Source organism: Triturus cristatus, chromosome 7 (assembly GCF_964204655.1).
Source record: "Triturus cristatus chromosome 7, aTriCri1.1, whole genome shotgun sequence".
Lineage (NCBI taxonomy): Eukaryota > Metazoa > Chordata > Amphibia > Caudata > Salamandridae > Triturus > Triturus cristatus.
The window spans coordinates 980358410-980385698 of record NC_140590.1 but is presented as its reverse complement, the minus strand read 5'-3'; the positions used below and the strand labels follow the sequence as shown (position 1 = coordinate 980385698).

General features: G+C 47.6%; 1 long non-coding RNA gene across 5 annotated transcripts; it reads right to left on the bottom strand.

Annotated features, from left to right (window-relative positions):
- Nucleotides 1–722: 722 nt before the first annotated feature.
- LOC146810949 (uncharacterized) lies at nt 723–27274 on the bottom strand. 5 transcript variants are annotated; one of them, XR_014966655.1, is made up of 3 exons: nt 27146–27274; nt 1897–2276; nt 723–1174 (listed from the first exon to the last, which is right to left on the bottom strand). It is a non-coding gene; the product is annotated as an uncharacterized LOC146810949 (long non-coding RNA). The 5 variants fall into 5 exon arrangements; XR_014966653.1 differs by lacking the exon at nt 27146–27274 and adding an exon at nt 26927–27056; XR_014966652.1 differs by lacking the exon at nt 27146–27274 and adding an exon at nt 26903–27023.
- Between the last annotated feature and the right edge of the window lie 15 nt (nt 27275–27289).

The following is a 27289-nucleotide window of genomic DNA, read 5'->3' as shown; positions in this document are numbered from 1 at the left end:
CACCTGATTGCCAGCAGCTGTGTGTGAGCCAGTAGCTGTTTGAGAGCCTGTGTGGAGAGGAGAACAGTGCAGCTCTGCATTTGAAAACCAGCCAAATGGATTCCCAGGGGACTGAAAAGCAGCATGAGGAACCAGCAAGGAAGAGGAAACAGAAATTCAGTGAGAGGGAGCTGGAGGTCCTCACACAGGAGGTGGTCAGCAACCATGATCTCCTTTTTTGGAAAAGTTCTCTGAGAGTACCTGAGGCCAGAAAGCGCAAGATTTGGAGTGACATCCAAGAGAAAGTCAATGCCATTGGTGTCACACACCGCAATGTGGAGGACCTACGTAAAAGATGGTATGACATGCGGCAGAGGTCAAAGGAGAGGGTGGCAACAAGACTGGCAGAGGCAAAAAAAAACGGTGGGGGCCCTTCCACTGCAACCGAACCGACGCCCCTGGAGGAGCTGGTGGAGGGCACTCTGCAGCCTGAGAGCGTGAGTGGAGTGGCTGACCTGGACAGCTCAGAACACACAGACACCAGACAAGGTAAGGTGCATGGCAAAACCCCCTGCTACATCCCCAAACCACCCACATCCCCCAAAAGGCAACCTGACTGCAACTCCAGTAAATGTCACACAGCACACACAGAAATGCATTATGGGAAACGTAGTCACATGCACTGATAACTGTGCCAGTGAGACACAGACAGGTGGAATAGGAAGGACTCCATCATGCAGAGATAGAAAAAGACCGATAGTACCCATGAGATTTTATTGCTTGAAACTAATGCATGACAAATACCACACAGGAAACAGTACTAATGTGTGTCATTTAATCCACAGTACCACCACCAACACAGGATAGTGAGGCTGAATGTGAGCCAACAGCTGAGATGGAGGACCAGGCATGCCAGAAGGATCAGGGCGCAGCCACAACTGCCGACACAGCACCATGCAGGCGTCGCATAATTGTCCCACCACTACCACTGTTGGAGACACAGGCACCAGACACAGCAGAGGAGCAACAGCCAGTGCACAGGCAGCGTGCAGGACTGCAACAAACACAGTCCCCTGAACAATCAAGAGTAGGGAGAGGGATGAGACGCAGGGAACGGCCGTCCACCAGCACTGCTCCTGTTGAAGAGGACACGGTGTTCTCGGGCCTGGAGGGCAGCATGCTGAAGCAGCAGCGCCTGCAAGTGAAGGGAATCAGGTCAATACAACGGCAGCTGACAGCACATAACCACAACATGACCGAGTTGCGCGCAGGAGTAATGGCCATGACTGGCGCATTGGAGGGACTGTGCAGGGAGATAGCGAGGGACAGGGCAGCGCGGCGCCGGGACAGACATCGCCTTCACACACGGCTGGACCTATACACAAGGGCTGTGAACCGCCACACAACCGCCACATCCCTGCTGGCCAGAAGATGTGTTGGCATGCAGCGCGAGATGGCCCACTGCTGCCAGGACGTGGGCAGTGTCTTGGTGCAGGTCACACATGCGGTGGACCAGATGCGTGCAACCGCCACAGGTGGCATAGGTGCACTTGCAGCCACGGACACTGATGGACAATCGAGCAGGAGCAGCATCACTCCCCCAATACCACAGGAAAGACGCAGGAGTGCACGACAGAGCACAGTGGAGGTTGAGTCAAGGGAGGGCACAGCACGCACACAGCGAGGCGCACCAGGCCGTGCACGTAGGAGGTGAAGGGACACAAGGGACTAATGGCCATGTGTGATGCAACACAGTCCATGTAGACTCAGTGTCTGTTGTTATTCTTTGCACTGTGACACAAACAAGTGCATGCAGGGACTTTGACGTCACAACGTGAGATCACTCAATGCCTGATAACACAGAAATAAACATCCCTGTCAGTCACCAATCAGTTTCATTGTGTCATCATTACTCACTTAGAAGTAGTTTTGGGTAATCTCATCACGTCTCATACGTCCGGCAGCTGCACCAGCACCTCCTGCGGGAGCGCGATGTGGTGCTGGTCCATCCTCATCTGATGATTCAGAGTCTGTCAGGTCCACTGGGGTTCCTTTCTTGGTAGCGATGTTGTGTAGCATTGCACAGGCAACCACTATTTTGCAACACGTCTCAGGGCTGTACTGTAGCGCTCCACCACTCTTATGGAGGCATCGAAAACGGCTCTTTAGGATTCCAAAGGTCCTCTCAATGGCACAGCGTGTAGCTCTGTGTGCGCTGTTGTACCCCCTCTCACCTGCAGTTGATGGATTCAGGTACGGTGTGAGGATGTAGTCTCGTACAGCATACGCACTGTCACCTGCGGGGCATAAGCAGATTAATGTTCAATAGTGTCCTGCCACTGCATCACTCTACTGCCTCTGTGTGTGTTTAACATGCATTTACCTAGCAGATAGCCCTCTCCAAAATCACCATTTGTGAGTCTGCGATGTAATGCACAGTGGCGAAACATGAATGAGTCATGTGTGCTTCCAGGGTATTTGGCCACAATATCAGTGATTATGTGTTGGGCATTGCACACTACCTGGATGTTCAGGGAATGATATGACTTTCTGTTGCAAAATACATACTCATTATGTGATGGGGGTGAAATAGCGATATGTGTCCCATCTATGCAGCCAATGACATGGGGGAATTGTGCAATTTGGTAGAAATCTTGCTTGGTCTGATCCAGTGCCTGTGCTGTGCTAGGAAATTGTATGTGGTGATGCAGCCTCTGTACCATTGCATCCAGGAAAGCGTGGAAGAAGCGCGATAGTGCACTTTGGGAGACACCTCCTGCTGTGGCAATGACCCCCTGGAAACTACCTGATGCCAGGAGGTGCAGTGAGCACAGCACCTGTACATGGGTGGGAATGGAGTGTGCCCTGCATGTGGGGTGGTCAAGTATGGGTGTCAGTTCAGCAATTAAATCCAGGATGCTGTCTGGGTGCAGCCTGTAGTTGACATGGATCTCCTCATCGGTCACTTGGAAGAGGGTGATGCGTGCTCTGTAGATCCTTTCCTGGCGTCTCCTTCTCTGTGTGGCATCCCTGATTCGCAGCCTCCTGGCTATCACGTACAGCCCAGCCATGGTGGAAAGGCCCTGTGGCATTGTGGGCCTGTTTAAATAGGTTGCAGTTGGTTACCACCTGCTCAGTGTTGATGGTAATTGGGAAGTGCAAAATTGCGAATATTGCAGAATCGCTATTTGCGAATTTTCTGAACATGTCATTTTGCGAAATCGCTATTTGCGAGTTCGGTAACAGCGATTTCCGCAAATACTGGTGCGCAGACTGCGATTACGCTGATTTATTCGCAGACTCCACTTTACGCAAAATAGCTAATCGCTAAATTAGCGATTCGCACTGTTCTTCTGCGAATACCTTTCCTACATGGCTCAAGTATGTTTTGCGATCGCAAACACCCAGATTCCTGCGAATCGCACTGTTTGCGATCGCAAAACTGTTTCCTACATATGGCCCTAGGTGTCTCACCGACCTCCAATTACGTAAAACTATTTTCTTGATTTTATTAGCCTTGGGATTATAAATTAAAACACATGTCAATGAGTTTGTGTCTGGTTTTGGTTTGGGGGTCAATAGCTCCTCTCTCGGAGTAAACCAAGCCCGTTTTAGTGCTGCTCTCACCAATTTCTTTAGGTAGCCTCTCTCCGTTAGTTTGTTTTGCAATGTTTCTTCATTCCTGAAGGAGTCTGCCTTTTTAGTGAAATTGCATCGAATTCTAAGACATTTCCCATGGGACAAATTCTCTTTTAAGCTTCTTGGATGTCTGCTTGTAATATGTAGTAGCGTAATGCGGTCTGTGGGTTTCGTGTACAAACTGACCTCTAGTTTGCCATCATTGCTAATAGTCCAGACATCCAAGAAATTAATTATTTCATTACTAAATGTCATAGTAAAATTCAAGTCTTGTGTTCTGGACTTTAACCAAACATGTAACCTATCCAAGGTCTCATGGTCACCTTCCCACACCATCACAATACCGTCAATAAATCGCAAACCCTGCATGGTATGTGATTTAAAGGGATTGGATTCATTGAAGATACACAGATTTTCAAAACAGTCCATTATAAGGTTTGCTATCTCCAGGGCAAAACAACACCCCATGGCTACCCCCTTGACTTGTAGGTACGCAAAAAAGTGATTTTTTAAGCACAAGGCTACTGATGCAGCGATAAATTCTGTTGGAACCTGATGAGGCCGCTCTCTCTGATTTAAAGCCATTTCCAACACTGCTAGTGCTTCCTCCTGGGGAATATTTGTGTAAAGACTTTCGATGTCAAAAGAGACCAACAACTGCCTGTCTCTATCAAATGGAAGATTTTCTATTTTAGCTATCAAACCCATTGTATCTCTAATATATGCTTTAGTTTGTGTAACAAAGGGTTTTAGGAAACAATCTATATATTTCGCTGCGGGTTCCAAATGTGAACCACACGCCGATATAATGGGTCTCCCGGGTGACTGTTCACTTTTTATGGATCTTTGGTAAGACATATATATTCGGTGTTTTCTGAGTACTCAAGTTCAAAAACTCATATTCCTTTCTGCAAATGGACCCCCCTTCCAGCACTTCGGTGGTCAGATGTGGAATTTGTGCCTGCAATCACGTTGTAGGGTTGTCTTGAATGGGGCGGTAATGCGCTAAGTTGTTAGCTGTCTCATTACTTTGTTGTCGTATGCCTCACTATCCCAAAGTACGATCCCCCCGCCTTTATCGGCCGGTTTGATCACTGTATTGGGGTTCTCTGCTAGACTTTTCATCGCTATCACTTTGTCCTTGGAACAGTTGAAATTATAGAAAACAAATTTGTCATTAAGACTATCAACCTCCCTTAGTATTTTGTCTTAAAATTCTAAAACTTCAATGGGCATTGCCACACTTTCAGGGCAGAACGCTGATTTATTTCTACGGCCACTCACATTAGCCTCAGAAGTCTCACTCGCTTCTGAGAAAAACACTTTTAACCTAACTTTGCGGAGAAACCGTACTACTTCCGTCTTGGTGTCAACCGGATTTTGCATGGCCACCGTTACGAATGATAGTCCTTTTTGTAATATACTCAATTCTGTGACAGTCAAAGCATGTTTAGATAAATTATAGACCGAGATAGATTCACTAGAGACTGTAGTAGTTTGATAAGTCATGAGCTACTGTCTGTACACCCTCCGTCTCGTCCTGAAATACCCTTGTTCTTGATTCGGATTGGGTCCTATCCATTCTTCTAGGTACCCTCTGCCCTTGCTTCCCCCTCTGTCTAAAAAAAGGTTGGGCCCTTGGGTATTGAAAATACGGTTGGTAGTAATTGGAAGACCCTTGATCAGAATTGGGTCTGTTGACAGGCACATCATCCCGACTTTAATAGTGTGGTGGCGGTAAAAAAGCTAGACCGCTCACCACCGGAAGCACGAAACCGGTCCAGAGGAACTACGAGGAACCGGAAGAGATGTTGCAACGCCCTCCGCACAAACGGAACATGCCGTGGCGGAACAGGGCGGGAGCCTCTCGGGTGGAAACAGCAGCAAAAAGTGCTAAAAACACAGTAGTTCCTAATATAGGAGAATACAGACTAGCAGCATATACATAAATCAATTACCTAAAAGCAAATATATAAATTCAAAGCTGTCTACCGACTCCCCCCCCCCCCCCCCCCCAGTGTGTCTGGAGCCAGTGCAATACAGGGTTTTGTGCACAACGAAAGACTTTCCTTTGAAGTTTGCCTACTTCAAAGGCAGAAATGGGTATAAGAACTGGACCTCTAACACCATATGCTCAGAACAATTCTGGGTTGAGGACATTCTGCCAGGAAGAAGAGCTGTGTTGCTTCAGGGGGGGCTCACTCTTGGGAGTGAAAGGACTGAACTTAGTTTTCTACATCGTGCATCCAAGATTCTCCAAGGGCTTCTGTGAGCTTGCCTCTTGTTAAGAAGGCTCATGGCCATCAAAGACTTTCTCTGCCTGTGCCTGGGCTCTTCTGCTGAGAGTCCTGACTTGCCAAGTACTACGAAATGCAATTCCTAGGCCCTTAGAAGTGAAATCTGGTGATCATAAGGAGAAAATCCATGCATCGACTCCCAGAGTCTGTCCCAATCGATGCCCCACTGTAAAGATCACTGCATAGCCACTGTCTGCACCAAACTGTGGTTCCTGCTTGCTGCATCGACTACGGCCTTCACCGCAGGCCCCAACTTGCTGTCGCAGTGCATCAGAATAATTGGCGCTGCATGAGGCTTAAGCACTGCATCACCGACGTCCCTGACACCCGCTCCGAAGCAGCGCCTGCTTCGCTGTTGTGAACTCTACGCAGTGCCTGCTTCACCACTGTTGAGCCGATGCAGCGCGTCTGGATTTTTGATGCATCATCCCTGTGCGCTAATTCTTCATCGACATCGCACCACAGTAAGGAACCGAGGCCGGCATTGCTAGAAATCTATGCATCACCTCCTCTGCCAGTAAGGAACTGATGCATCACATCCCCTACCAGTAAGGAACCCACGCGTCACCTACCCTGCCTAGCAGTAAGGGACCGACACCTCACCTCTCCTGGTGCAGGAAGGAACAGACACATCACCTCACCTTGTCTTTGATTTTTGACGCATCTAAAGTACTTTGTCTTAAACAAATGCATCCATTGATTTTAATGGACTAAAACTTGCTTAATCATTTAAACGTGATACTTTGACTGGTATATGTTGGTTTTTTCTTGTTCTTGTCTTGTTTTATTCAGATGAATATTGGTTATTTTTTTAACTGATGTGGACTCCTTTTGTAGTGTTTTCACTGTGTTACGGTGAAATACATTACCAACTAGAGATCCCATTTCTAACAGGTAGAAAGGACCATTATGTTAATTTCTACAAGTTTGGTGGGGCCCGAAAGCAGGTAGTCTGTGATGGAGCAGGAAGCTCTTTCTATTTACTGGGCCATAAGAAAACTGAATACATTTCTATGGGGATGGATTTTGTGGTGAGGGCAGACCATAACCCCCTCAAAGATGTATATTGTAAGAAAAGTTTGGATGCAGTATTGGGCTGTATTTGCAAATGGGTTGCTGCCTTACAACCCTATATTTTCAAGGTGGAATTACTGGAGCAGAGAACAAAGTAGTGTATGGTTTGTCATGCTTAGTTCCAGGACAGGCTAATTCTGAACCTGAGGAGGAGGGTGACATTTGGGATTTAGGGGATTGCAAAGTGTTTGAAGTTACTGATGGTGTTGTTAGTGAGTTAGAATAGAAATATCTTTTAAATGAGAATGCAACTTTACATGAGGTGATAAAGTTAGTAAGGACAAGTTGGGACACCAAGAAAGGTGTGAATGAAGAAAGTATGAAGTATTGGAATGTGAAGGATGAACTGTTTGAAAGTGATGGGATTCTATCGAGGAGTACAAGGTCGAATACCTCCTGGTAAAGTTAGAGCGAGAGAGGATGTAGCCTAATGGCTATGGCAGTCGACCTCAAATCTGTGAAACAGGGTTCGAGTCTCGGCAACAAAGCTCATCATCCTGTGATTCTGGGCAAATCACTTACTCTTCCTGTGCCTAACAAAAATTAATGTGTCCATCTGTAATAAAACTGGTACTCATGTAAAGCGCTCCGATACCTTTGGGCGAAGTTCATGCTATATCAAACTCCGGAGAAAAAAATCACATCCCGTCGGTCACAGAAGACACTTAGGTATTCATAAAACCAAAGAGAGGATCCAGTTGCATTTTTGGTGTCCGAGAATGGACATACAAGTTGAGAGGAGTGTCAGGGAATGCATGGAATGCTGTTCTAGTGACAAGATTGGTAGACGAGGGTTCAACCAATGATGTAGAGAGACACCCCTGAAAGAGTATGGCAGGAAGTAGCTTTAGACGTTCCAGGTCCTGTCACAGGAAAGACTCGTCAGTCGTATGTTTTAGTGTTAATGGATATGTTTTCATGCTGGCCACAAATATGCATCACACAAAGTGTAGAGACGAGTAAAGTAATTGCCTTTCTCAAAGAGGTTTTCAGCAGACAAGGACTTCCGGATAGTATTTTAACAGATAATGGTGTCCAGCTGGTGTATAGGAAAATGGAGGAGTTTTTATCCCCCAGGGGGATTAAACATAAAAAGTGTTCTCTCTATCAGCCCAAGACTCGTGGCATAGTAGAGAGATTCAATAGAGTTTTAAAGGAGTCTATTCAGATTTCTAAAACACAGAACAAAGATTGGAAAAAAGACTTTTGTGAGAGAGATGAAGTTTACCATTTGACACTTCATTCTGTCACAGATAGAGTGTCCTTTGAGTTTTTTAGGAGAAGGGCACCTAACACAATGGTTAAACTGACATGGATGCTATGTAAACAGTCTCTGGGTGTGTTACATGACGAGGATAAATGAAAGAGAAATCAACAAGAGAAAGCTAGTAAGAGGAAACAAAACTTTGACTTACAAAAAGCTGTCAGTCACACTGAGTTAAGAGTTGGAGGTTTGGTGAAAGTTAAGCTTCCACAGAAAAACTGAATTTCTTAATTTTCTTCACCCTCTCGTGAGAAAGGCCAAGTTTGCCAAAATGCGTCTGACGCTTTCTGAGTGTATGTGTATACAAAAGGCTATTGAAAAAAGGTTTTTCTTTTGCCAAGAGGGTGGAGAGGATTCTGGGTCAGAGTAACACCTCCCTATATAATCAATTACACTATAAATTTACTCCAACTGACCAAAAAATGGTCAATATCAATACACGTAGATGGAATGAGGTGAAGAAGCTATTGAGGGGACATTTTAACTTCACCAGTAGGTGAGCAAGGAAGCAATTCCTTTTGATTTAGGTACCCTCACACACCCAAGTGGTGTCATGCTTCATCATCGGGTCACCCCGACACCTAAAAGTCGGGGTGGGCTCAACCACAGTGTTGGGAGCTCTTTGAACATATTATAGACCAGGGGGGCTAGAAAATTAAAAAACCTCAGACAGATCCCCAGTTTCCCTTTATTATCGGGTCTGTCTGGGATAATAAAATTACTTAAAATGGGGTCTTTATTGGAGTGTTATGGTCCTATGACCCTAGTGCCAACATGTTTCAGTCCGTATGTGGCCGTGAAGGTCCAGGACTTTCTTCAGGGCAAACAGGAGGACACCCTGGATAACAGAGGAAGGAATTCCCTAACCTGTTTTTTGTAGCAAGGGCAGAGTAGCTGCTCCTTGTATGAGCGACTGATTAATTAATCTGTCATGCGTCATATTCCATCTGTAAAAGAGAACAAAGAAAACAACAACAAACAACTTATACTTGTAGGTTTTCTTAGTGATGGTTCCCCTATTCGTGTTTAGGATGAACAACACCTACATGTGCCAGGTGATCATAAGGCAAAGTGGTGTGCAACTATATCCAAACATGTGCCACTCATAACTGTATCTGTACACAATTAATCGGCGTGACAGATATATTGTGCGGTGGCGAATTTGCTCGCATCCTAACTGAATCTTTATGCCAGTTAGTGTTCTCTATCAATGTAAAAAACTCTCCTAGATTCCGCTCACATCCAACACTCTCACCGTATCTGTGAATGGACATGGTACTTTCTTAACCATGCGTGATTATTTTTTTTTTTTTTTTTTTTTTTTGAAACCGTTTATTGCAGTTTATAGAAGTTACAGGTATGGGCCTACAACCACACGGCCGGCCGCTAGAGCATCAAAAGCATATTACATACCTACAGCAAAAAATTTTCTCAGCGGTGCACAGTAGGAAGACAGGAGTGATCAATGGTGCAGGCCTCACAGCTCCATGCCCACAGTACGGTTCCATTTTCTTAATGCAAAACAACATAAACAAACCACAACCGCAAGGCAACCCTCGATCCAAAGTGACAACACGTGCTCCATAAGTGGGGGATCCAAACCAGCAGCAAAATTCTGAAGAGGGGGACGGGAGTAGATCAGGGACTGGGGGACCGCGCGCCCGCGGCCAAGGGAGGGGCGCCATCTAGGGAGACGGAGACGGCGAGGCCGCTGGTAGCAGCGGCGGCTCACAAATACCCCCGCGGTAGGCGTTCCAGGGGCCCCAGAGTTTCATCCACGCCCCAGGCCTACCCCTCGCCACATACACCACCTTTTCACGAAACATACACCAATCCATATGCTCTTTCCAGGCCGACACCGCAGGGGGCCTCTGGGATCCCCACAATTGGGCAATATCACGCTTGGCTATCATGTATCCCAGAGTCACCCACCGCGCCTGCGGGACCGAGTAGTCATTTGGTTCCCAGACATTCAGCAAGCATCTCCTCGCTTCAGGCAGCAACGCGACACGCGTAACCATTCGTAGAACCTCATGCACACCACGCCAGAATCGCTCCACCTTCGGGCACTCCCACAGTATATGCATGAAAGTCGCCAACGCACCACAGCCACGCTTACACATTCCATCACCGGCAAAACCCATACGTAAAAGCCTTGGCCCCGTCACATAGACCCGGTGAAGGATCTTGAGCTGGACGAAACGAAGGCGAGCCGGGATGGCCACCTCTTTCGGAGAGGCCACCGCGGAAATCCAATCCTCGTCGTCCAGCTCCAGCCCGTCGGCAACCCAAGCCTCGCGGAGACTAGTCAGCAGACACGATCTATCGTTAATCAATTTTTTGTATATGAGGGAGATCGTGCTGTCCGGGACATGGCCATCTAGCACTCTGTCCTCCAGGGGGGAAGACTCCGGAATGGATGCAACATCCGGGAAGACGGAGCCCAGCGCATGGCGGACCTGTAGGTACCGAAAGTACTCACTGCCCTGCAGCTGAAACTCCGCCTGCAGCGTCTCAAAAGTTTTGAATCCCCCCCTCGTCCAGAGATCTCCCACCGTGCTGATTCCGATCGTGTCCCACTTCTCGAAGCCCTTCGACGTCCACAGGGAGCCCAACCTCTCAGATGCATACAGCGGAGACGCTCGGGTCAAACGGTCCTTCCACGCCATAGCTGCATTAGCCGCGTGCCAGACACGCACCATGACACGCGTCGGTCCCGTCAAACGGGAGTCGGGCGCGCCAGAGTAGAGCGCTCGATTATAATCGCCACCGGGCAGAAGCGTCCTGTCCATCTCAAATGCCGGGTTCAAGGCGGGCCCGTAAAGGCCATGGTTAATTGCAGCTAGTTGGGAGGCCCAGTAATACCGTTTGATGTCCGGGAGGGCGACCCCTCCATCGTACCACGGGAGCGTCAATTTAGCCAGAGCAATACGCGGCCTCCCGTCCCAGAACAGGCGCCGCTGGAGGCCCTCCACCTCGCGAAAGTAGCGTGCCGGGACCAAGTCCATGGTATTCTGGAGGGCGTAGAGGAAGCGCGGCAGGGACATCATTTTAAATAAGGCCGCTCGGCCAAGCGGCGAGAGCGGCAGACGCCGCTAGCGCACCACGTCCTCCCTCAGACGCTGGAGGGGGGGCAACAAGTTCCGCTCATAGCGGGCCTCCGGGTCAAGAGTGATATATATACCCAGGTACCGGAAACCCTGGGAGGCAATCTGGATCGGACAGTCCCGTGGCAGGACCGGGGCCTCCCCGGAGAGCACATAGACACAGGATTTCGCCCAGTTGATGACCAGGCCTGAGTTGCGACCGAAGGAGCGCAAAACATCAACCAGGACGATCAGTGACTTGCGCGGGGAGGCGAGATACAAAAGGATATCGTCAGCATAGAGGGACACGCGGTCCTCATGCTCGGGGGTCCAGCGGAGACCACGGATAGAAGGGTGCCACCGCAGCCACTCCGCCAGGGGCTCCATGGCCAGGGCGAACAGGAGAGGCGACAGGGGACAACCCTGTCGCGTGCCCCGCCCCAGCGCAAATGGGGCAGATACTCGCCCATTCACCACCACCTGCGCCAACGGGCCCGAATATAGCAATTTGACCCAGCTGACGAAACCCGGGCCGAACCCAAACTTCGCCAGCATCGCCCAAATATATGGCCATTCGAGCGTATCAAACGCCATGGTGGCGTCCAAGGACGCCAAGATGGCCGGCTCCCGCACAAACGGGACACGTGCGAGCACCCCGTGTAAGCGCCGCAGATTAAGCGCCGTGTTGCGATGTGGTATAAAGCCCGATTGGTCTTGGTGGACCAAATCGCCCACCACGCCAACCAACCGGTTGGCCAACACCTTGGCGAGGATTTTGGGCTCCGCGTTCAGAAGCGAAATCGGCCTATAGGATGTGACCCGCTCACGGGGCTTCCCCTCCTTATGGATCACCACAATTGTAGCCAGACGCTGGTCCGGCGGGAGGGAGCCCTGCGAGTGGGCCGCAAGGAACATCGCGCGCAGGTGGGGCGCCAACACATCCGGGCGTAGCTTGTATAGCTCAATGGGAATACCATTGGGGCCCATGGCCTTGCCGGATGCAACCGAGCGAATAGCCGAGGCAATTTCGTCCGAGGTGGGCGGGGCATCCAGCGAATCCCTGTCCTCCACCGTAAGGGAGGGCAGTGCGATGTCCCGAAGCAAGGCATGGGAATCTTCCTCCGAGCAGGGAGAAACCGGGGAGTAGACTTCGCGGAAATAATCCGCGAAGCAGGAGACAATGGCTTCCGGCTCAGTGACGCACACACCATCCACGCTCTCAATCAAAGGCACCACGCGGCTCGCTCTTTCCCTCTTGTCCAACCACGCAATCAATTTGCCAGCCTTGTCACCCACATCATACAATCGCCCCTGCTGCTCTCTACTGAGGCCCCTGGCCGCCTCCGTGACGAGGGCCCGATAGGCCGCCTGCTTTAAGTGCAAAACATGCAACTTAGCGTCTGTTACCCCGCTCCCCAGGTCACCCTCCAGTTCTGCAATCTCGGCCTCAACCCGGGTCACCTCCTCCCGCTCGCGCCGCCGGGCATTGGAAATAAAGGAGAGGGCCTCCCCTCTAAGAACCACCTTGAAAGCCTCCCACAGGGAGATGGCAGACGGGACCGACCCCACATTCTCATCGAAATAGCGCTGTAAGGATTTGATCAAGTCGGCACGAATGGTGGGGTCGCGCAAATACCATGCATTGATCGGGGCCACCCTGCCATCCCCCCTCGGGAAGACATCGAAATGCAACAACAATGGGGAGTGGTCTGAGATACCCCGTGCCAAATGGCGCACCTCCCCCACCCTCCCTGCATGGGCCGCCGGGACAAGGATGTAATCAAGCCGCGAGAGGCTACCATGGGCCCCCGAGTGGAAGGTGTACTGTTGCAATACGGGATGCTTTAAGCGCCAGCAATCCACCAGGCCCAGCGTGTCTAAAAGGCCGGGCAGCCACGCCTGTGCCCGGGGGAGGTCCCTAGGGGGATGGCGATCCATAGACCCAGAGGCAACCGCGTTAAAGTCCCCTCCAACCACCAACAGGCCACCCGGAAGGTCCAGAAGGAGGCGCCCCAGGTCCGCAAATGTAGTGGCTTGTAACCCAGGCGGGACGTACACTGATATAAAGATAAACACTCTACCCTCCATTCGTCCCACAAGAACAGTGTAACGTCCCCTCTCATCATGGCGCACCTCGTCAATCTCCAACGGGAGCGAGTTCTTGACCATAATACCCACCCCCCGCGAGCCCGAAGTGAAGCCGGAGTGGGCCGCCAAACGATATCCCCGCCGATTCATTGCATGAAAGGTGTTACCTATAAGGTGTGTCTCCTGCAGGAAGACAACATCTGGTGAAATACGTTTTAAATACTGCAGGACCACACCACGCTTAATCCTATCCCCCAGGCCGTTAACATTCCATGACAACACAATCAAATCCCTACCCCCCATCATACGTCAAAACAATCGGTCGCCCCCCACCGAGCATCTTAAAAACAACAAAACAGTTGCGGGTTTGCCTTGCGGTGTTAACAAACAACACACCCCCCCCACCCCCCGGTCCCAACAGAACTCCCCCCTCCCTGCACCCCTGCATGAGCCCAGACAGCCCCCCCAAAGTGCAGTGTGCCTGTCGCCCCATAGCTAAGTACTAACTAGTCCCCCAGAGGAGGAGGGAAGCCCCCAGCAGACCCCACCCGACCTCCATGGGAGGGGAACATACGAAAGCAATATATGGTAAAGGAACAATATCCAGAGCAAGGCCTATACAGTCACCCCTCAATTCTGATCCGGCGGGCCCTCCCCGCCAGCCGCGCCCCCCCCACCCCGATCTCCAGGCAAAGTATCTAACCAGTCCCCAGCCGCCTCGGGCCGGTCGAAGAAGTGCGTACGGCCATCCACCTCCACCCTCAGCTTAGCCGGAAAGAGCATTGAGTACTTGAGGTTTAGGTCCCTTAGGCGACGTTTAATACCAAGAAAGCTCTGTCGCTGCTTCTGGACCGCCGGAGTAAAGTCTGGGTAGAAGTGTACATCCATGTTGTCCAGCCTGACCGGTCCCTGTTGCCTGGAGGTCTGGAGGATGGCGTCTCTGTCCCGGAAATTAAAAATCCGGGCAATAATAGGCCGCGGCGGGGCACCGGTCTTAGGGCGGCCCCCAGGGACCCGGTGGGCACGCTCCACCGCAAAAAGCTTACTCAGCCCCCGGGGCTGGAGATGGGTCAGGATCAATTCTTCCACGAAGAGATCTGCCGCCTCCGCCTCTCGGCCCTCCGGCACACCAATAATGCGAACATTGTTCCTCCGGGCCCGACCCTCGGAATCCTCCAGTCGCCGGTCCATCAGGGCGCTCGCCTGGCCAAGCCGGCGCACCTCCTTCTGGAGGGCCACCACGTCCGTCGTGAGGCTCGTTGTGGTGTGGGCCAGGGAGTCAACTCGGTCGTTCGTTTTTGACAAGTCTGCCCTCACAAGGCCCACATCCACCAGGATCGAGTCAATTTTTTGCGCCAGGGTATCGAAACGCTGGTCCACTGAGGCCTTCATCTCTGCGATGGCGCCCATGACGTCCCGGAGGGTCAGGTCCACCGGTTGGGCAGGCGCCTCCGTCGGGCCCACCAGGGATGACCGCGATGTCTCCGGAGAACCCTTCTGGAGCGTATAGCGATCCATACTATTGGCCTGGTGCGCCGTGCCACGGCGGGTTGTCTTCATCTTCGTCCGGTCGCCATCTTGTTTGGTGGACATGCTGGCCCTTCCACCGTCGTGCCAAGATCTCCAAACGGGCCGCCACACCAAATCACGGGTGTCAGGGGGGGGGGGCGGGGGCGACCACCGGGCCGCGGGTCAACCCACCGCCGGCGGGTCAGCCGGGCACCTGGACAAGGCAACACCACCGCACCCCGCTCCGCAGCCCGACCCCGCCTGAGGCAAGGAGGGTGCAAAAGCGAAAGTGAAAGTGCGGGGTACGCGAGTCGCCCAGCCCCGCTCGCCGCTGTTATTCACTTCGTCTCCGGATCGCCCCACTACTCCAATCCGGGGGGCCGGCGAGGAGAAGGCCGCAACCTTCAATCGATGCTCCCACCGGTGTTCGGGGTCCGATTCGAGCCCAAAAAACGGGTGGCGCCTCAGCTCGGGTTCACCGACACAGTCCCCTCAACAAGGACAGGATATCTCCAGGATTAATTCAGGAGGTCGCGGAGGTCCTCGGGAGCCTCGCACCTACGCGGCCATCTTGGTTGCGCGCTAGGCTCCTCCCCATGCGTGATTATTAAAAAACATATGTGCAACTGCAGAATCAAATCACACACATGCATTCTCTCTTACCCGAATTTCGAATGATATCCGTTTCTCAGGGGATCGTAGGGCTAATGGGGATAGCTCTGTAGTCAAACCCTATCGTGGGAGCCCCCGAATATGAGAGAGAGAGGAAATTTTGGAAACAACCGTTTAGGGATGTGGAGATACTGACTGTATAAATATCTCTCTCCGTAAGGATGACACTCGCCCTTTCAAGGTCCTTCACTCAATCCCCACTTACTTCGTTCAGAGTCCTGCCCCGTCTGTCCACCTACTTGGTCTCGATCCCCGGCGTTTCGCGCCGTGTATTGTAGAATGGTAGGTTTATACTTCCGCGTTTAGTGTAATGAGACGGGATTGGTCAACTCAGCCACGTGATAGATCACGTCAACGTGTGATCCCGACTATGACGGGAAGTGTGGAAACTTAGTTTAAAGAGGCCATGATTTCAAAAGTATGTTACTTATGCGGATAGAAGCATCCGCTGACTCCAGTATTTCGCTTTAGTGGAGATAATATCTCCGTTAGTTCGTCCGGAGGGCATCGGTATTCATGTTTGTTTTGTTTACCTAGGATTGGTTCAACCAACCACGTGATCGGACGAGTAGTCCAATCAGACATGTCACCCATCGTAGTTCCAATAGTTGAGGAACGATGAGAAGTGTAGTTTATCTTATTGGGGGTCGTGATGTAAATAAAGGCTATTTTTCCATTGATAAAATTCCAGAGTGGCTTATTATCGGCTAAGAACATTAGCGGTATTGGTGGTGCCATAGTGATTAAAACAATTAGTAATACAATAGCAGATGGAACTCGTCATTGTCAAATACACCCTAAAGTTATATTTATTTTGCGTAATGGCGAGACTCAGTCACGTGGTCTATTATCCTATCTTGGGGGATATTTATAATGCGCTCGTGCCTTCAATATGGAACTGCCTTTCAATTAATTTGGGGGAGGCACTTGATGATGTTATAACGATTATCCGAAGAAATCGTTATAACATCATCAAGTGCCTCCCCCAAATTAATTGAAAGGCAGTTCCATATTAAAGGCACGAGCGCATTATAAATATCCCCCAAGATAGGATAATAGACCACGTGGCTGAGTCTCACCATTACGCAAAATAAATATACCTTTAGGGTGTATTTGACAATGACGAGTTCCATCTGCTATTGTATTACTAATTGTTTTAATCACTATGGCACCACCAATACCGCTAATGTTCTTAGCCGATAATAAGCCACTCTGGAATTTTATCAATGGAAAAATAGCCTTTATTTACATCACGACCCCCAATAAGATAAACTACACTTCCCATCGTTCCTCAACTATTGGAACTACGATGGGTGACATGTCTGATTGGACTACTCGTCCCATCACGTGGTTGGTTGAACCAATCCTAGGTAAACAAAACAAACATGAATACCGATGCCCTCCGGACGAACTAACGGAGATATTATCTCCACTAAAGCGAAATACTGGAGTCAGCGGATGCTTCTATCCACATAAGTAACATACTTTTGAAATCATGGCCTCTTTAAACTAAGTTTCCACACTTCCCGTCATAGTCGGGATCACACGTTGACGTGATCTATCACGTGGCGGAGTTGACCAATCCCGTCTCGTTACACTAAACGCGGAAGTATAAACCTACCATTCTACGATACACGGCGCGAAACGCCGGGGATCGAGACCAAGTAGGTTGACAGACGGGGCAGGACTCTTGACGAAGTAAGTGGGGATTGAGTGAAGGACCTTGAAAGGGCGAGTGTCATCCTTACGGAGAGAGATTTTTATACAGTCAGTATCTCCACATCCCTAAACGGTTGTTTCCAAAATTTCCTCTCTCTCTCATATTCGGGGGCTCCCACGATAGGGTTTGACTACAGAGCTACCCCCATTAGCCCTACGATCCCCTGAGAAACGGATATCATTCGAAATTCGGGTAAGAGAGAATGTATGTGTGTGATTTGATTCTGCAGTTGCACATATGTTTTTTAATAATCACGCATGGTTAAGAAAGTACCATGTCCATTCACAGATACGGTGAGAGTGTTGGATGTGAGCGGAATCTAGGAGAGTTTTTTACATTGATAGAGAACACTAACTGGCATGAAGATTCAGTTAGGATGCGAGCAAATTCGCCACCGCACAATATATCTGTCACGCCGATTAATTGTGTACAGATACAGTTATGAGTGGCACATGTTTGGATATAGTTGCACACCACTTTGCCTTATGATCACCTGGCACATGTAGGTGTTGTTCGTCCTAAACACGAATAGGGGAACCATCACTAAGAAAACCCACAAGTATAAGTTGTTTGTTGTTGTTTTCTTTGTTCTCTTTTACAGATGGAATACGACGCATGACAGATTAATTAATCAGTCGCTCATACAAGGAGCAGCTACTCTGCCCTTGCTACAAAAAACAGGTTAGGGAATTCCTTCCTCTGTTATCCAGGGTGGCCTCCTGTTTGCCCTGAAGAAAGTCCTGGACCTTCACGGCCACATACGGACTGAAACATGTTGGCACTAGGGTCATAGGACCATAACACTCCTATAAAGACCCCATTTTAAGTAATTTTATTATCCCAGACAGACCCGATAATAAAGGGAAACTGGGGATCTGTCTGAGGTTTTTTAATTTTCTAGCCCCCCTGGTCTATAATATCTTCAAAGAGCTCCCAACACTGTGGTTGAGCCCACCCCGACTTTTAGGCTTTCTGAGTGTATTCACCAAGTCAATAAACTTGAATTCTAAGCTACGAGGAGTACTGTTCCAATTGTTATTCACGAAGGAAGAGTGAACTTAATTAAACACGCCCGGGTGCAGGCACTTTGCAAGCATCCCGGTGTTTGGGCTGCATGCCGCCATCATTCAGATTCAGAGGAGGAATATATATATATATATTTATATTATATATAAGGGATATGGAATGTGGAGAGGGTGGGAGAGACAGTGAGAACTGCGACGAGCTGATGTACATCCTTGTATGAAGATTGATGCAATAAACATCTTAGAACAACACTGTTGTGTCTACATCGATACTACATCTGCTTTATGTACTTGGAATAAATTGGTCTTATTCTTACCTTCGAGTCTGAGGGAGCACGATTTAAAAAATCATAATACACTGCACAATTACTGATTAAAGACAGGAAAAGCTGAAAGAGCTCTTTGCACGTTCGACACAGTGAGACATAAAACTGAGACAAGTGTAGTAGGAGCACCATAAAAGCATGCTTTAGAATGCAAGATGAAGAAAACATACATACAAAGCGACACTAAAATATATAAACGAGTTGTAATAATAAGAGTTTCTTATGAATGTTTTGTTTATTAATGTTTACTGATTTAATCAGATATTGATAAAGTGGCCTAGTGTTTCTAATGTTTTTTGTTAGCACACATCATTTTGAAAAGTCAGTGTGTAGAAACTAGGAATGATCTTTTAATTTTGCATAGTACAGATTCTATAGTTTGTGAAAAGTGAAAAACGAATTTTGTTGTATAAACTTAGAAAATATACACTTATATGAATGTTGGGAAAAACTTTGGTAGTAGGGTATTTCTAAAGTTAGCTATTTCCATCTAATAATCTCTGGTGAAACTTCCACTTAATACCTATTTGAATTGATTTTATTACACTATATTTGATATTGATTTAGAGTTTTTTTCATTTAAAACATGTGATGCTAACTAAAAAGCTTTTTTGAAAATGATTTTCCTCTAATCCTGACCTTTCCCCTGATCTAAAACAATGGATCATTTACAACTAGTGAAATGTTGCTTTATTTGTTCTGTACATGTATAAATGTCGACATTCCTAAATGTTTCTTGATTGTTCACAGTAAACTGTTCCTGTGGGAACAGGATTTCAGCTGTTGCTATAGATGGATATTTTGTATTTCTTTTTCACCGATATTAGGCCTGTATGGACTCGCAAATCTTTTGTTTCTCATGACCAGCATGAGAAAGCATCTCAGTGTTTTAAGTGTCCTTAAGTGACATCATGTGAATTTGAGCATATGACTGTCTTTCGATGGTAGTATGATGCTACATCACTGGACTTTGCTAGAGACTTTGTAAAAGAGGAAACCCCACAGGAGGGCATTGCCATAAGTTTTCTTTTCCCCTTAGGAAAGGATGCAATGCTGATCGATTTTTGATGATTACTGAGAACTTTTGCTTACTTTGGACTGTCTTGCTGATGTTACAGCCGGTAGCTGATAGACAGAAACCTTCTGTGCCGAACCATTTTCATTTCCTTTTTTATCCTTCTTTATGGTAATGGACTTGCCCTTAACCCCTTTACCGCGGCGGAATGAGCCGCGGTGCGGCGGTTTGAAAGAGTGGGCGGGGCTGCGTCGGCCAACGGACGTGCGCAGCACTAGCCAGGTAGTGCTTGCGACGGCCGTTGGCCGACAGAAGCAGCGAACGGGTTAATAGACTTTAAATCTGAAACCTTTCCCCTTCCTTATAGGATTTGAGCTGTTAGACAACGATCTATCCTTCCACCTTATTGGTAGTGGGACTCTGTGAACTGATTCTGATAATTACAATCCGATAAAGCCTTGCCTAAATGTTTGGAGCCTTAATGCATGCTGTAATATTCTTAACTGAAATTCTCATAAGATTGCTTACGACTATGACTTTTGGATCTTTAATACAATAACCAAATTAATCTAATACCTGTCTGAGTCTATTAAAGTTTTGTTGGTTCTTCCATTAAACTGCGTTATTTTTACAAATTAATTAAATGTATTGTAGGGCAAATCGGCGAGCTCTGCCAGAACATATAGTATTCTTATTTTATTCTGTGTTGCTATTGCAGAGCATTTGGTCTGCATAATTCTTGTCCAGCAAATTCTTTGCTTTACTTTAATTCTACAGCATGGTCAGGAGCAGTGCTTTAAATGGGCCGGTACTCACCGGTAGTGAGTACCGGCACTTCTTATTTTTATCCATTTGAGTACCGGCACTTCTCCCCGCCAAGAAGAGTACCGGTACTCATGTCTTGTATATTGTTTATTGCTGATTCTGCGGAGGCAGGGTGGCGCCTGCCTCTCTGATACTCTGACATCCAAAGTGCACCTGTAGCCCTGTGCTGAGCCCCTGCGGAACCGCTCAACAGCAGCTCAGTTTCCTTATGTCTAGGATGTGTAGGTGTCGAGAATTTCACTTTCACGCTGAGCTTCACAGAGCAGTGTCCATACCGTTCGGACACTGCTCTGTCAATCACATTTACATCATGGTGCGCATTTGTGCACGCCCTGGAATCCAGGCGACCCACTGAGAGCGGCAATTAAGGAAGCCACGTGAGGTAAGGAGGTAATAATGTTTCTTTATCCTGCGTGAGCCTTTTGTGTGAGAGTGTGACGGCTTGTGAGTGTTTAACGGCTTGTGTGTGCGTTTACGCGTGAGGGAAAGAGGAAGATATAGAATCAGGATAGTCTACGAAGGTGTTTTAAAGAAAGTGTGCGGACTGCTTTGTATGTACATGTATGCTCTGGCCTGTGTGAGTGCGTCCGCACACGAGAATTTGAGTACTAAGCCCAATGCCAATAAATAATAACAATCAGAGCCACTGTAATGCAGAATAGTTCCTGTTTGAATTAATTTATTTTTTTGTAATTTGTATACTTGTTAACACTGTCTGGGCATAGGTTGCACTTCAGTTTAGACATAGCAATAAGCAACAGCAAGGTGAGAAGTGAACATCTGGAAAGGCACTTCCACTGCGCAGCAGCACGTGTTGGTACGATTTTACAAACTTTTGAACTGTTTGCAGTAGAAACAATTGCTGAAAAGCTGAAGTTTATGCATCCGATGATGTGGCAAATGTGGTAGATCCATAGTTTATGTGAAAAGGAATCGCATAATTCCACTTTCCTGACAATAACAGTGTGGCATCAAGAAGCTGTATTAGATAAACAAGTATTGGCAAAGCCATTAGGTGTGGCCTTGGTAAAGCTGGTGCGAATGTTAATTCAAAAAAGATTATTGCATTAAATGCCACAAAAAAGAAAACATGCCCCTTTCATGTGGTGAGCTTAAGCATCCAAAAATGAATTCAAATAAAAAAAAGATTTACCATTGCATATAATTTAACACTATCAGTGCGCCCTATCAGGCATGTGACTTAGAATTGTTTTATGATTGAGGGGAGTTTTATACAGCAGGAACTAGACTCCAAGGTATTAGAGCACTTTATATGAGCACCAGTTGCGTTACAGAGGGACACATTAATTTTTTTGCACGGCACAGGAAGATTTATTGATTTGCCCAGAATCACAGGATGTTGAGCATCCCTGTCGAGATTCGAACCCGGTTCTCCAGCTTCAGGGTCAACTGCTCTAGTTGTTCAGCAAAAGCCTCTCCTCAACTGGTTTAGAACCCCTTTTTAGTTTTAATACACATCACATGGAAGTATGATTCTATTGGTGCAAGGAAAAGCTACATTGGCCCTAAATTACTGTAACCTGGAGACCTATTTTAAACAAACACAATAACTAAAAAATGGATAAAAGCTGGGCAGAAAAAAAGAATTGCCAAAGTAAAGTACTGGCCCATCAAGCCTGGCAATAAAGACCACGTTTTAAGGCAAATTTGCCCATGTGATTAGGACAAATTTCGTCACTCACAGTGCAAGGTGGTTAGTTGCCTTCATGGGCGGTCGCTTTACCCCATGCTATTTGTTGTGGTGAGTGGAAGCAGAATGTGAATGATAGCTGAATAGACCCAGGGATAAAGATGGTTGAGTAAAATTCCCATCTACATGTGTATTTTTTATTTATGGAAATGAATTTCATAAGACTAATGAGACAGCTAAAGCTGTCTCTGACCAAACATTAAAATGAAAAAATGGGTTAGCTGGGCTTCACTTTCCTCCAGGATCTGAAGAAGGACAGATCTGTGATGTTCTTTTGCAGCATTTATTGTTTTCTATTGTCCCGTGTTAAGATGAGAGAATTACAAGGGGAGTGTGTGTGCGCGGGATGGTTGGGAGGGGACGGCAATTAATAGAATCTGGCATGGCTGCATAGAATGCATTAAAAGGGTTCAGTAGGTTTTAAGACAAGGATCCTTTTCTCTATATTATCATTGTACCAATCTTCAAGATGGGGAATTGATGAATTGGGTATAATTCCAAGACATATCCAGCAAGCAGAGAGACTTGCAGAATCCATAGTGAGTTCTTTTAGGCTGTCCTTTCACTGTAGGCTACACACTCCTGCTAAATCACGAATCTGAAAAGGAAATGTGGGCCGTGAGCTGAGATTCCTTCTGTGCCAGAAGACACCACAAGCCAGTCATTCTTGATTATTTGAGGCCTCAAACATATTTCCATGTATTACGTAGGATAGGTAGAACCAGGGCCCTAGAAGTTCCTAGATGGTCTGTGGCTTCAAGCAGAGGGTGGCAGATAGTAAGTATTCTAAAGTGTGGTGGCAGTAATGCATGAATAGTAATACTGTTCACAGAATGTAATGTCATCTTTAGGAATAACTGAGCTAAAATAATGAGATGTGCATAGCGTTACAAAGAATGTACCCTAGAATATTTGTCTACTCACCTTCTGACACCAACTAAAGACGATGTAAGAAGACCAGGTGTGAGGGAGACACGATTACACATCTGCCTTAATGCTTGGCTGTGCCACGCATGGGCTGGTGGATTCATGACTCGTAAAGAGGGATCGTTGAGATGTTTGACATCCCCCTTCCAGATGCTAAAAATGTTTGTCATTTATTTGTTTCCATAGCGCTTAAAAACCATGAACTAAAACAGGTCCCACGTATCACTGCCTCTACTCTGCTCTGCTCCACACACCCACTGCAGACCCAGTATGACAGTGCCCAAATTAACATACTAAACTACCAATAGCCAGTACCCCAGAGTGCTGAGATTTCATTGCATATAAGAGGAAACGAGGATGAGCCCTTTAAATGAGGATCTCTTGAAAACTATGGTGCGAAAGGAGGGACGGTGCCCAGGACTGTACAAATACTGTTTGGTGTTACCTGGTTTAAAAGAAAAAAGTGGTAAAGCTGTAGTCTAGGAGTGTGCATGTTGAAGCTGCTATGCCAGGGTTTTCCCCTGCAATCTCCTTTCATGTAGTAAAGATAGGTGGAAGGACCATGATCACTTACATGACAGACTCCCAATGTATACATGTCAACATATTGGGAATACGTAAGAGTTATTAGAGAGATACATTTCAATTGTATTTTCTGTTAGCTTTCTTGAGAATGAAGGAAAAAGGATGAGAAAGTTAAAATATAATTTAAAGCTAGAAGTCTCCCCTCTGTTTCACAAGTTTTTGCATGCATGCCATTATGAAGTAAGTGCTATTCTTCATGAGCTTGTCCTGATCTTTTCGTGGTCTGTGTTCTCTGTGAGAAACAAGGTACAGAGCAAAGATCTGACATTCCAGAGGCAAGTTCTAAAAGGGCGAACCAGGACCCCACATCACTGGCACAAGATAGTACATTGGTGGCCCAACATCACTCAGTGCTGGCCTAAATCACAGCAACAGCTCATGATCAGACAAGGAAGGTTTAACAAGCATTTACAATGCAATGGTCTCGGCAATATTATAGGTAGAGCTATTGGTATTGCTCATTATTTTTTTATTATTTTTGTATCCCTAAATAAATGGCATTGTCATTTCTATTGGCATTAGCTTTTTTTTTGCATATGTGATACCTATTGCATTAGCAGAGAGAGAGTGAGGTAGTGAGATAGAGAGTGAGGTATTGACATAGAGAGTGAGGTAGTGAGAGAGAGTGAGGTAGATAGAGAGTGAGGTAGTGAGATAGAGAGTGAGGTAGATAGAGAGTGAGGTAGTGAGATAGAGAGTGAGGTAGTGAAAGAGTGAGGTAGTGAGGGAGAGGGATGTTGTGAGGTAGTGATATATAAGCATAGAGTGATGTTGTGATGTAGTGAGATAGAGAGAGAGGTAGTGAAAGAGAGTGAAAGTGAGTTAGTGAGATAGAAATATATAAATACACCAGGGCACAAGTCCTAAAAAACAGAAGTTCGGGGACGCTCCAAGTTAGGTGGTGTCACCGGAAGTGATGTCACGGAATTTGCCAGTCTCAGTCTGCAATGCGGTGAATACATACAAGATACAAGTAGAGGTATAAAACGTAATAATGAACAGAAAAAAATGTGCTAGTGACTCAAACGCTAGTTTGGGCTGAATGAGCGACCGCCAGCAAGGCTCCCAGTAAGGAGCTAGACATTTTTGACAGGCATCTTAAAGCTAATGTGGGGGTGTGGAGAGACGTGCCAACAACTCTATTGCCTGTACGAGCAGTGATGCCAAACACGTAATGACTAACTGAGCTGCCAGGTGGCCATCCCCGTATCCTGTGTGACATCTTCACCCAGAAACCTGCAATTTGCATATTTTCAGGTCAAGGTAAAGTTTTAAAATCCCAAAGTAGCAGTTTATGTCAGCTAAAGGGCAAGACTGGCTCCAAGCGTCAAACGTAACAGCGACCAACTTGCCACCATATAAAGTGGAAAGTGTATCAGCTGAAGTAGCTCCTACTGTCAAGGCTCCTGCTCCCTCTCCACTGCTAACATCGACCCTCTGCACTCCGTGTTGCTCTTCGTCGCTTCCCCCACACCCTCCCTGCTCCCCGCCCCCAGGTACCTGGTCAGGTCGCGATAGTCCAGGAAAGACAGGATGAGCAGCAAAGGGTCAGTGGGCAGTGTGTCCAGGCTCAGCACCACGGACGCCGCCATCTTCAGACTGTCCAGGGCTCGCTCTCTCATGGAAACTGAAGACGGACTAGCTAACGTACAGGTCGGTTGTCCTGGGTCGGCTCTACGTCAGCCATCTTGTGAAGATGCGGTGTCTGCGGCTGCCCTCTGTTACTGCCGCGAGGTGCCTTGAGCGGGTAGTGCGTAAGCCGCAGCTACCTGCACACAGCAGTGCTTTGGTCTTGTGGGGCGGACGTTTGTCCCATTAACCGCCGGTGGTATGGCCTGAAGGGGCTTGGCTGTTGCCGCACATCACCCCAGCTATTTGCAACGGTGAACGGCACACGAGGTCATAGGTCAACCGGGTGCGCTGGCAAGGCACCCGATCGGTCGGCAGCCGCGGAGGGGGTCAGAGTAATCGTGCCCTTCCGTTTGGCCACAGTGTGTGGCAGTGCACCGCCCCAGCAAATCGGCAAGGCTGGGGCACCGTATTAGCTGAGGCAGTCTGAGTAACCTGATGTCTAGGCTAAGTACAGAGGACGGTTATTTCTCTCGCGCAAGCACACCACCACTGCCTTTCTCCGAGGCGAAGCAGAAATGCCTCGGAGAAACGCAGCGGCGGTTTCAGATTCGGGGGCGTGTTTCTTTTTCTCTACTCTTGCCATTGGCAGGAGGAGAGAAAAACACGCCTCAAAAAGGGCGTTGCTAAAAAGTGGAAAGAACAGCACGAAACACGCCCCCGAATCTGAAAAAGACGGAGCCTATTTGGAGGGACGGCTCTCTCCTCCAATGGCTGGCCTCCGTTTAGGAAGCCAGCCAATGGAGGAGAGGCAAAAAGAGAGGCGGGCTAAGGAGCCACTCTCAGAAACATTAAATCTCCGACTTCCGGTTCTGCCTTCGGCAGACCGGACGGTCCTCGACCTAAAAATCAGTGTTGAGCAGTGTGAAAACCTTTCTGGCCAAAGACCACACAGAATATGTCAAGATCACTGTAAGTGCAATGGGCTGCATACATATTTTAGTGGGTCATAACAGCAAAATGGCTATTAATTACTAAGCATGTGTTATGTCACATGTGCAGAGGGAATCTGCACATATGGGGAATTTGAGATTACTAACAGGGATAATGCAAGTACAAAATGAATACTCATCAGATGGATGAAGTGCCATTGTATCATATGCCATTCCTAGCCCTGCCCCTAGCCCCGCTCACTAGCCACACCCCTAACTCAATTTGATGAGTACCTGCACTTATTTTTTTCCCATTTAAAGCACTGGTCATAAAAGTTGTTTACCTAAATATGATCTCAAATTTGTGAGTTAACTGTCAAATAATGGGCCTTATTGGACAACAAAGGTGGTGTTTTGGCCACCCTAATTTGCACTCCTATCTGCGAGAAAGATTCATCAGAGGATAATTGCTTCTGTGGTAAACGAAATGCTGCAGAATGTCTAATCCTAAAGAACCCAGTAAGGAGAGTAAGCTATAATAATTTCACCACGCTTGCGCTGCAACAACTCTTTACCAGTCATTCTTTACACACCTACACTCCCTCAAAAATTGCACGCGCGTCAACTACAGCACGAGCTATCTACTAAAGAAGACCAACCGTGTCTCAATGAGATGGGTGTACCTAAGAAAGGAGTGAAATAGTACAGGACTTTCCGTAACCGCGAAAAGGACAAACGAAGGAAAGTTGCTCGAGTTCAGTGCGGCAGCCATTATAGAACAGAGTTCCTCCTCGTCACGTAAACAGCCGGAACGACCGAAGAACTGGACAATTTATTGTTTCTAGGTTCTCCAACGTTTCTTTAGAAAACGGTCGTCTCTGTAGCGTTTGCTGTGTACTTACACACGATATCAAAGTCACCAAAACAGATAAACCCTGTTTTTCAACATTTGTGTGGTCTACGGAGTTTTCAGTCTTTCGTCTATTTCCAGTAACAGAATTGATTGTCCCTTTTCGCTGTCTGTAGCTGAACGGCCTTTGGCAATG